The sequence below is a fragment of the Myotis davidii genome, unplaced genomic scaffold (assembly GCF_000327345.1).
Source record: "Myotis davidii unplaced genomic scaffold, ASM32734v1 scaffold265, whole genome shotgun sequence".
In the NCBI taxonomy this organism is placed as follows: domain Eukaryota; kingdom Metazoa; phylum Chordata; class Mammalia; order Chiroptera; family Vespertilionidae; genus Myotis; species Myotis davidii.
In genome coordinates, this window is record NW_006296627.1 from 3,842,109 (window position 1) to 3,852,747 (window position 10,639).

Sequence of the window (10,639 nt, forward strand, 5' to 3'; positions counted from 1 at the left end):
GGGGTGGGGGGGAGGGTGTGTGTGTGTGTGTGTGTGTGTGTGTGTGTGTGTGTGTGTGTTGGGGGTTTTTTCAGCAAACAAAACCTTCAATTAGAGGCATAAATGAAGACTTGGCCTAAGACTTCTAAAAGATGGCTGACCCATGCCCAGTAGATATATTTTCTGTCTTCAACAACCCCTACCACCACCACCCCTTCCCTCTCTTCACTTCCTTTTCCTTCCCCTTCTTCCAGATTCTTCTCTTAATTGCACCATTGTGCCACTCCTTTGCTCCCCGACCCCCTGCCCACACCCACTCTTTAACTGTTTAGTATAAAATCCAGCCCACCAGACTGAGGTTTTCTTCCATCCAAATGTTATTTTCAGAAGGAGCCATTGAGGTTGGGGTGTAATTGCAGCGTTGAGCCTCTGCAAGCCAAGCTGAAAATAATCAGCGAGGCAGATGGGGTGGGAAGAGTGTGGTGGCCACTGCCCAAAGAGCGAGAGAAACCCAATGGAGTGAGTCAGAGATACGCAAGGGCCAGGCTGGGCCTGCTGGGCTTATGGCTGGGAGTTCAGTTAAGGGGAAACTGCCCAAGCTGTTGGGGCCTTTGACTGAGGTCCTATCCAAGGTGGTTCCTGCCTGCACGTCACAAGTCCATATTTCCTGTGACAGCCACTTAGCTTCTCTTGCTCTTACTCAATTGGGCCATAGTGGCCAGTAGGCCATACGCGAATTAGCCATCCAGATGGCTCACCCATCTCTAGAGCAGGGTTGGCTCTATTGGCATGTTGGGCTGGATAATTCTTTGTTGTAGGGGGCTGTCTTGTGCATTGTATGGTGTTTAGAAATATCCTTGGCCTCTACCCTCTAGATGCCAGTAGCACACACACACATACACATACACACACACACACAGTCCTGACTATCAAAAATGTCAGGCATGCCAAATGTTCTTGGGAGGCAAAATCACCCCTGGTTGAGAACCACTCATCTAGAGTGGTCCAGGCTTCTAGAAGGGTCACATCACCTGTCCCAGTGGTGGCCTCACTGCCTCGCATAATATCTGAATGTGTCCTGATAAAAAACTATTGGCTAACTACCATTTCCAATGACAACCGTTGAGTACTCTGGACCCAGCATGAGTGCCAACTGTGCCAGGCACTAGACAAGGTCCTTAGAATAAAGCAGCGAACAGCAGGGACATGCCCCTGTCCTCACGGAAATGACAGGAGGAGTGGGGGCAAGATGGGCATTAAACAACCCTGAGTGAGGGGTGTGTAAAGAAGAGAAGTGGGGCACTGAAAGAAAGTCAAAGAAGGTTTCTCACCTAGGTTATGGGGTCAAGAAGGGTGCTTGGGGGAAATGAGAAATTAACCAGTGGGAGATTTGAGGGTGAAGCAGTGTCCCTGAATAGGGACAGAGTGCTCAGAAGCCCTGAGTTAAGAGAGAATGTTGGACATTCAAGGAACCCAAAGAAGTCTGTCATGGACCAGGCCTAGGACGCTGGGAAGTCCTTTTCTCCTCTCTCCCCACAGCTTGCTTTCCCTCTACTCCTCCAGGTTTCTAGCACAAGCATATAAACTTAGCATCATATTAAACCATATTTAAAACCCCACTTGCCCTTGCTCAAACCCCCACCCCTTAGTCACCCAGTTACCAAGTTTTGTCATTTTACCACCAAAATCTCCTTGTCTCCATTCCCACCACCACAGCCCTAATGCAGGCTCTCTTCATTACTCAGCCGAATTTGTGAAATAGCTTCCTAACGAGTCATCTTCCAGGCTCTTCCTCAAAGGAAGGCAGAGATCTGACCATGTCTCCGCTGGCTTGCAAACCCTGCAGGCTTCAGAGGTCTGTTGGAGAGGCTGCTGCCTCCGTGGCTTTTATTCACTAACAGCTCCCAGCTACCTCCCACCCTCCCACTCTCTAGCCACACGGGACCACTAGCCACACCTGGTGGGCCTTCGCAACTCAGTGATTTTGCTGTTCTCTTTGTCTGGACTGCCCTTCCCCCACCAAAATCATTTGGGGAATTCCCACATATCCTTTAAGACCTAGACAAAATGAGCTCATGATTCTCTCCTATCTCTTCTTAGAAGGCTTCTCGTAATTCTTCCCTCTGTTTTTATTGGGATTTATATGTCGCTGCTGGTTTGCCATTTGTCTTGTTCACCCTTAGTTATCTGTTTAAACCCATCCCTCCCCCACAGAGTGGGAGGGTCTCAGAGGCAGATAATGTAGTAGGCATGGCTGGCTGATTACCCAACACCCATTGCCCCCTCCCCATTTCCAGAGAGCAGCCAAAGAAATGCAAGGCACAGTGTACTATTTAGTGTAGAAGCTAAACTGTTGATACAAACACACCCAGAGTACAGAGTCTTCAGCAAGCACGTGTGCCCCAGTGAAAGCTGAGCCCTTGCCCAGCTTCCGGGTAGGGCCTTCTCAAGAACTGGTTCAGGAACCTGAGCCTAAATTAATCAGTGTGCAGTCGAGACTTCCTGGTTCCTACTCTCCCCTTCTTTAATAACAGAACTCCTGATTTTTCTAGCAGATGGCTATCTTGTAAGACTACACTTCCCAGTCTCCCTTGCAGCTTGATGTGCTGTTAGTCTAAGTTCTCACCAGAGGATTATGAGCAGAAATAATTGTATCGCTTCTGGGTTGTGCCCTCACAAGGAATGTGCGTGTGCTCCCCTGACCGTCCTCCTACCCTTCCCCCCAACTTGGAGATGATAAAAACTAAAGCAGTCTCCCTAGACCAGTGGTTCTCAACCTTCCTAATGCCGCGACCTTTTAATACACTGCCTCATGTTGTGGTGACCCCCAACCATAAAATTATCTTCGTTGCTACTTCATAACTGTAATTTTGCTACTGGTATGAATCGTATGTAAATATCTGATATGCAGGATGTATTTTCATTGTTACAAATTGAACATAATTAAAGCATAGTGATTAATCACAAAAACAATATACATATATGTGTTTATATATATACATATATAAACAATATATTATATATGTGTTTTCCGATGGTCTTAGGCGACCCTGTGAAAGGGTCATTCGACCCCCGCCACAGGTTGAGAGCCGCTGCCCTCAACAAAGAGAAGGAAGCCACGTCTGGAGGAGGATGGAGCCTTCCTAGCAGTCTCTGAAGGTTTTTTTTTCTGAACTCTTATATCATATGGAAGAAATATAAATTTCTATTTTGCTTATACTTCTGTATTTGGAGTCTCTTTGTTACAGCAACTTGCCCAAACTCATAAAATATGTAGCGCCTGGCTTCCCTGGGACTCAAACTTGTCCAGGACTGGGCCTGTGACCTAGTTAGGGCCAGCAAGATACAAGGCAAGGTTTGATGAGGGTTGCTGGGAGAGAGCTCTATTGTTTTTAAGAGAGAGCATCCTGGGACAATCTTCTCTTTTTCTCTTCCTCAGGGCATCATGGGGCCTGGAACTATGGCAGTCCTCTTACTACCAGCCTAAGAATGGGGCTACATATAAGTAGGGCAGAGCTGAGCGAATCTCAGAGAAATGGAGTTAGTTTCTGGGCTAAACTCTGAAGCCCACTGTCTTCGTCTGCTTGGGCTGCCACAGACCTGGGTTGCCTAAACAACAGAAATGTACTTTCTCACAGTCCTAAGGACCAGAGTCCAAGATCAAGGTGCCATCAGGGTTGGCTTTGGTGAGACCTCTCTTCCTGGCGTGTAGACAGCCACCTTCTCACTGTGACATCATATGGCCTCTTCTCTGTGTGTGCAAGCTCTGGTGTCTCTTCCTCTGCTTTTAAAGACACCAGTCTGCCGAAACCGGTTTGGCTCAGTGGATAGAGCGTCGGCCTGTGGACTGAGAGGTCCCAGGTTCGATTCCGGTCAAGGGCATGTACCTTGGTTGCGGGCACATCCCCAGTGGGGAGTGTGCAGGAGGCAGCTGGTCGATGTTTCTCTCTCATCGATGTTTCTAACTCTCTATCTCTCTCCTTTCCTCTCTGTAAAAACTCAATAAAATATATTTTAAAAAAAAAAGACACTAGTCCAATTGAATTAAAAGGCTCCACCCCTATGACCTCATTTAACTTTAATTACCTCCTTAAGGACGCTATCTCCAAATACAGCCATATTGAGAGTTGACGCTTCAACTTATGAATTTGGGAGGGGGGCGTGCACAATTCAGTCCATAACACTCACCCTACCTCTGGGTTTGCATTTATGTGATCGAATAAATATGCTTTTGTTGAAGCTCACTTGAGTTGGTTTTCTGTCACATCTTACCCTACAGTGTTTCACTGCTCTGTATCCCTGCTGGGCCTGGTCCAGAAAGGGTCAATAAATATTTGTGGAATGAATGCCAGTTGCTATTTTCTTCCTTTGCCTGTAATAACTACCTCACAGATCAACTATAAGCATTTCTCTTTCTCTCTGCCCCAGCCAAATCACCTAAAGTAGTCATATGGGCCTCACTTCCAGAAAATTCTGCTTAGCACCGCCACCTCCCCCTCTGCCCCCCCATACACACACACATTGGCTACTTATATGCAGAGCTGAGGATGCCGCTATAAAATCAGAGGTTGGGTTAGATACACTCTAGCACGCCATCCAGCAGAAGTGTCCCCGAGTCCCTCCAGCTCTCATGTCCCGTGGCGCTGCCTGAGGCTCTCTCTGAAGGAATCATCCCGTGTCCAGGCAGGAAACCCATCGAGCACTAACAACGTACTGTCTATTGAGGGGTCCCTCTGGGCACCTGCCCCAACTCCCTGCAGTTCCACAGGAGGCCTCTTCCAGCACTAACTGTCTGGGGTGTTGGAGTTTTTTTATGTTCTTTTTTATTTTTATATAATTTATTGGTGTTTTACAGAGAGGAAGCGAGAGGGATAGAGTTAGAAACATCGATGAGACAGAAACATCGATCCGCTGCCTCCTGCATACCTCCTACTGGGGATGTGCCCAGAACCGAGGTACATGCCCTTGACTGGAATCGAACCTGGGACCTTTCAGTCCACAGGCTGACGCTCTATCCGAGCCAAACCAGTTAGGGCTGGGGTGTTGTTTAAAGTCCTTTCAAACTAAAGTCCCAAGATACTGAAATGCATGCTAAATAGACCTCCTGCCCCAAGCACAGAGGAGAACGCTCTGGGGAGGGCCTGGACGGTCACAACATTGTCCTTCCAGATGAGACCAGAGGTGGACCCTGCTAAGAAACAGGCAGGCAGGTGCCTTGCAATGCTCAGACACTCAGCGGGTCCTGCAGCCAGGACACTCCCGTTCCTTGTGCCCGCTGCTCAACCATCCAGACTGCCATTAGTGCCCACAATGGGGGCATACAGATCCTTCTTCCACTTGAGAACTTCGCTCATGGAGACGGGAAAGGGCTGCTGCATTCCTCAGCCAACTGCAATGTGGGAGAATGAGATCTCGAGGGAAATGACCAGTGAATGAACCCTGGTCAGCTAGGACCCTCGCAGTCCAGAGGTCCTTCCAGGCTGTCCTTCCGTGCTTTTATTTTTATTTTTATAAATATATTTTTATTGATTTCAGAGAGGAAGGGAAAAGGAAAGAGAGAGACGTAGAAACATCAATGATGAGAGAGAATCATTGACCAGCTGCCTCCTGCAGGTCCCCTATTGGGGATCGAGCCCGCAACCTGGGCGTGTGCCCTGACCGTTTCCTCTTCTGTGAAATGGAGGTCATCACTACCCATAGAAGCTCTTAGGCATGTGGGTGCTCCCGCCTCTCTCCTTTGCTCCTTCCTCCTCTGGGTATCCTTAACCTCCACTGACCACCGTACCACCTAGCTGCGGACCCTCGCTTCCCAGAATCCTCCCACTGCGGCCCGGCCTCTGAGCCTCGCAGGAGACAGTGGTTTCACTTGTGGCCTGCCGTGGGCCAGCTCCCCTGAGAGCAAAGGCCTCAGAACCAAGTGACTGGGGCCCCACCCTCTTTGTAAACACCAGTTGGGCACCAACTGACCTCAGGAGGAAAGTGCTCTGCTGGGACCCTCCTCTTCCAGCCCTGCCCGCCCGCCGCTGGATGTTCCAGGGGAAGCGCCAGGCAAAGCTGGCACCCTGGTGCCCAGGCCGCCTCCGTCCTGGAAATAGGCACTTAGAGCCAAGCCTTGGCTGAAGGTGGAAGGAAGTTAAAAGTCCCCGAGTGCTTCTCTCCTGCCCTCCCACAGCACTACCCTGGCCGTCCCAGACAGGGCATGTTCTCTCTAATTTAATTTTTTAATGATTATGATAGGCGCACATAAAGAGGACTTGACTGAGATTCTTTGTTTCTTAAAAATAAAGACAGAAATTAAACGTAAAAAAAATACTAATCATTTTAATTCTAGGCAATAGGAATGTGTGTTTTAGTGTTCTTTTTCCATCTCTATGTAAAGACATTTTTAAATGAATAAGATGAATACAGATTTATTGGGGAAATTTTTGAAAGAACCAAAAAAGTATAAAGAGAAAAATAAGAACCACCAAGAATCTCTCTTTTGGATCATTTATATATATATATTGGGTTATCTCCTTCTGGTCCTTTTCTAGCAAATATTTATGTCATTGTATTCTCTTATTTTTTAATTGAAATATAGCTGACATATAACATTGTATTAGTTTTAGATTTGTTTTATTCTTTCTACAAAAAGAGGAATCATATTATTTAATAACCTTTTTTCTCCTTAACAATGTATTTTGAACAGTTTCCCATGCTCTTTTTTTTTTTTTTTTGTATAGTAAAGGTGGAATGTTATTGAAGAACAAGTACAGACTCCCACGTGGGGAGAGAGAGAGAGTCCCACCAAGTCCCTTTGTCCACAGGTTATAAAGGCTGCAGTTTTTTGTGCCTCGATATCCCCTCTGATTGGCCCATGCTCTTGAATGTTAATATTTACTTTAGAAAACTTTTCTCAATCTTCTTTCCGTGGAAGGATGAATAGATGTATATTTTTTTATTACTGGGATCCATATGGTTTTCATGAGGATCAAACCATTTATACCTTTCATTATTTGTCCTTATTTAAAAGGTACAACAGTTTTGTTGTAGAAAGGTTAGAAAATACAGATAAGCAAACAAAAGACCATGTAAAATCCTTGTAGCCTCCCCACCCTGAAATAAACTCCGCTTACATTTTAGTTTTAAATCTTCCTGTCCACTTTTCTGTGTACATGTGCAAATATATAAGTACACATTTTTTAAAACAAAATTGGAATCCTATCATTCATACCTTTTTTTTTAAGTTTGATCAAAACCGTTCCTTTTTTCCCATTTGTATTTACTTTAGATGCTTGGCTTATGGAAGGTACTAATTTTTTTTTAATTTATTTTGGAATTACAGTTGGCCTACAGTATTATATTAGTTTCAGATATGCAATATAGTGATTAGACATTTATATGCGTTACAAAGTGATCACCCCAGTAAGTCCGGTACCCACTGGACATCATACTTGGTTGGTTATACTATTTTTAACTTGGTTTTTTTATTTGTTTACTCAACAATATACCTTACATTATTAGGACTGTTTCAGCTACAAATGACAAAACTGAAAGTAACAGTGGCTTAATGTTCATTTCTTCCTTTAGTAAATGCCGCCAGAGGTAAGCAGCCCGAACTGGTGTGACAGCTCCCTGACCATCCAGGACCCGGGCTCCTTCCAACGTGGCTCTCCATCCTTACTCGTGCCGTTCACTCACGACCGAAGGCGGCTGCTCCCGGAGGAAGAAACAAAGAAGAGAGTCACTTCTCTCAAAGGATACTTGCTGGATTTCAGGTGCATCACTTCTGCTTATACCCCACTAGCCAGAACTAGGTCCCACAGCCCTGGGAAAGAGGACAGTACCTAAGTAGGGTCCTATTACTACAGCAAAGGGGAGAACAGATTTCGACTTCTCTGACACATATGACAAACATCTTCCCATGTGTGTAGTTTTGTATCCTCTTTTTTTCCTCTCTTTTTAATGAACATTTGGCATCATTAAATATTCTTTTTTTAACATATTTTATTGTTTTCAGAAAGGAAGGGAGGGGGAGAGAGAGATAGAAATATCAATGATAAGAGAGAATCATTAATTGGCTGCCTCCTGCATGCCCCTTGCTGGGGATCAAGCCCCCGGACCGGAATTGAACCCAGGACCCTTCAGTCCACAGGCTGATGCTCTATCCACTGAGCAAACCAGCCAGGGTTCATTAAATGTTCTTTAAAATTCTTAATTTTAACGGCTGCTCAATATTCCATAATAACACATGTAGCACTGCGCATCCACCCAGTGCCTTATTACCTGATATTTGGATGTTTTGCTCTGATAAATACACCTCTTCTATGAGTAAAACTTGTCAGAGGACGAGATCCCAAGCTTTCTTCTATACCCTGTGGTGCCCACATAACACATTTTGCTGGAGAGTCAGGGTATTACCTGCTTTAGGAGCTGGTTTATCAGACTGAGTTGGTTTCTACTAACAAATGGAGCTTTTTAGCAACAGGGGTAGCCCGCTACTTCCGTTGTCAGGGAAGTCACAGAAGTGGGCAGAGCCTGGTGCCCAGGTTAAAGGGGTGCGGTGGGACGGAAGATGTGGATGTGGGGGGGGGGGTAGGAAGTAAAAAGGAAGAGACCATGGAGTCCAATCCATTCTTCATTCCGGTCTAACAATGCTTTCTGGGGGCCTCCTCAGGACCGTGCCTGTGCCAGGCCCTGGGCATGTCTCAGAAAAGACATGGTCCCTGCTCTCCAGGAGCTCAGTCAACACTAAACTCTCAGATGTTAGAGTTCAACCTGGAGAGTGGCCTGTAATGCACAATCCTAGGGACCACCCCAAAAGTCAAATGCAATAGATGGTGGGCCTAGAACAGCCGTGGGCAAACTACGGCCCGCAGGCCGGATCTGGCCCATTTGAAATGAATAAAACTAAAAAAAAACAAAAAAAATGACCGTACCCTTTTATGTAAAGATGTTTACTTTGAATTTATATTAGTTCACACAAACACTCCATCCATGCTTTTGTTCTGGCCCTCCGGTCCAGTTTAAGAACCCATTGTGGCCCTCGAGTCAAAAAGTTTGCCCACCCCTGGCCTAGAATCTGCAGTTCTTTCCACTCCACAGGTGACCTGACAAAGGTGATCAGGAACCATTGGGGAAGGGGGAGTTAGTCAAGGCTCTGGGAGGAAGTCTCTAACCAGGCAAACCTGGAGTCTCCATGTGCCCAGTAGGTAGCTTGAACCTCAATAAGCCTTAGGCCACAACAAAATAATGATGACACCTGTCAGACACACCTGCGCCCAAATCTCAGTTCCAGGCTTTGGTAGCTGAGTGACCTCAGGCAACTGAGTTGACCTCTCCAAGCCTCTGCTTTCCCATAAAAATGGGAATAATTGCAGCGCTTCCCATGTGAAAATAAACAATTAGTGCTAAGCAGAGTGTCTGGCACTCAATCAATGCTAGATATTATTATGAAATTACTTAAAATTAGCTTATTAATTGAAATCACCTCCAGGTAAGTAATTACAGCACAGGACTGGAGACAGGGTACGTAAAGGCTTTCATACACTGCCCGGCTCACGGTGGTAGGCATTCATTAAGTGGTTTTGATTATTGTTAACATCCTCGCATCCATTTTAATTCCACACTTTATCATCTCTGCAGCTGTATGCATCACGCAGTTTTATCCTCCCAAGAGAAACAGCCAGCGGATTGCGGCACTCCAAAATGCGGCCCTCAATCTACCCCTGGTGCCTGCCCCAGCGTGAAAGCGATTTCCTCAGCTCCTCTGGAGGGAAGTGCAAGCGGTGGGCAGGTAAAACGTGAGCAGGACCCTCATGTTCCTACTTCCAAGTCCCTGCTTTCTCAGGAGCCCAGGCCTGGCCCTGGGCCATTCACCCCGCCCTGAGGATCAGGGAGCTGCGGAGGCCGAGGCTGGAAGCTGCTATGAGGTGAGAAGAGACAGGGTCGCTGTTGATAATTACATTTTCAAATGCTCGAGGCTGGCCACGTTGCCATGGTGATGTGGCTCTGAGCACGTGGCAGCCCCTCCTGAGTTGTGAGTCAGTTTCGGCTTTATTTATTAAAAAAGAAAACCAACGCCCTGACCTGTAAAGGACAAAGCGAGGCTCCAGGTGGAGGCCACGGTGTCCTCTGTGAGGGTGAATCAGCAGCACAACCCGTGGGTCTCCTGACGTCAGGAGGCCCAATCCACAGAGGTGACGGGGGAGCCAGCATCTCAGACCGTGGCCCAGGAGAGGAAGTGCAGACAGAATCCACACAGCCGGTTGAAATCCTCTTAATAAGAAGCAGATCTCATTTTCTCAGCACTAGCCCAAGGGTCTGACTCCAAAAGACTGCTCCACTCTGGTATGGGGGTGCACAGGGCCCAAGGAGAGGGCATCCCCTGGCCCTGAGGTGACCAGCGGTAGCTGACCCACACACCAGTGTGCACACAGCAGCAATGCCCTCTGTGAGGGGCAGGGTCCTGGAAAGACAGGGGAAACTGCAAAAATGCTCTCCCAGGGCCAGAACTCCTGCAGGAAAAGCAGTAAAGGCCACGATGGCTCCAGCAGAGACCTCTGAAGGAGCCTGGCCTTGTCAGCACCCCGTGGGGAGGCCCACAGGATCAGTAACCGTGACATACCGGAATCTTCTTCCTGAGCTGACACACTGTCCCAGAATCTGAGACCTATTGCTG

The 10,639-nt window shown here is 46.9% G+C and overlaps 1 long non-coding RNA gene across 1 annotated transcript in view; it reads left to right on the top strand.

The window, feature by feature from the left end:
• Nucleotides 1-9,755, top strand: part of LOC107184440 — a 15,226-nt gene extending 5,471 nt beyond the window's left edge. The window contains exons 2-3 of the long non-coding RNA XR_001515292.1: nt 7,549-7,736; nt 9,604-9,755. This is a non-coding gene — a long non-coding RNA (uncharacterized LOC107184440). The remainder of the gene's footprint in view (nt 1-7,548; nt 7,737-9,603) is intronic.
• The last annotated feature ends 884 nt before the right edge of the window (nt 9,756-10,639 follow it).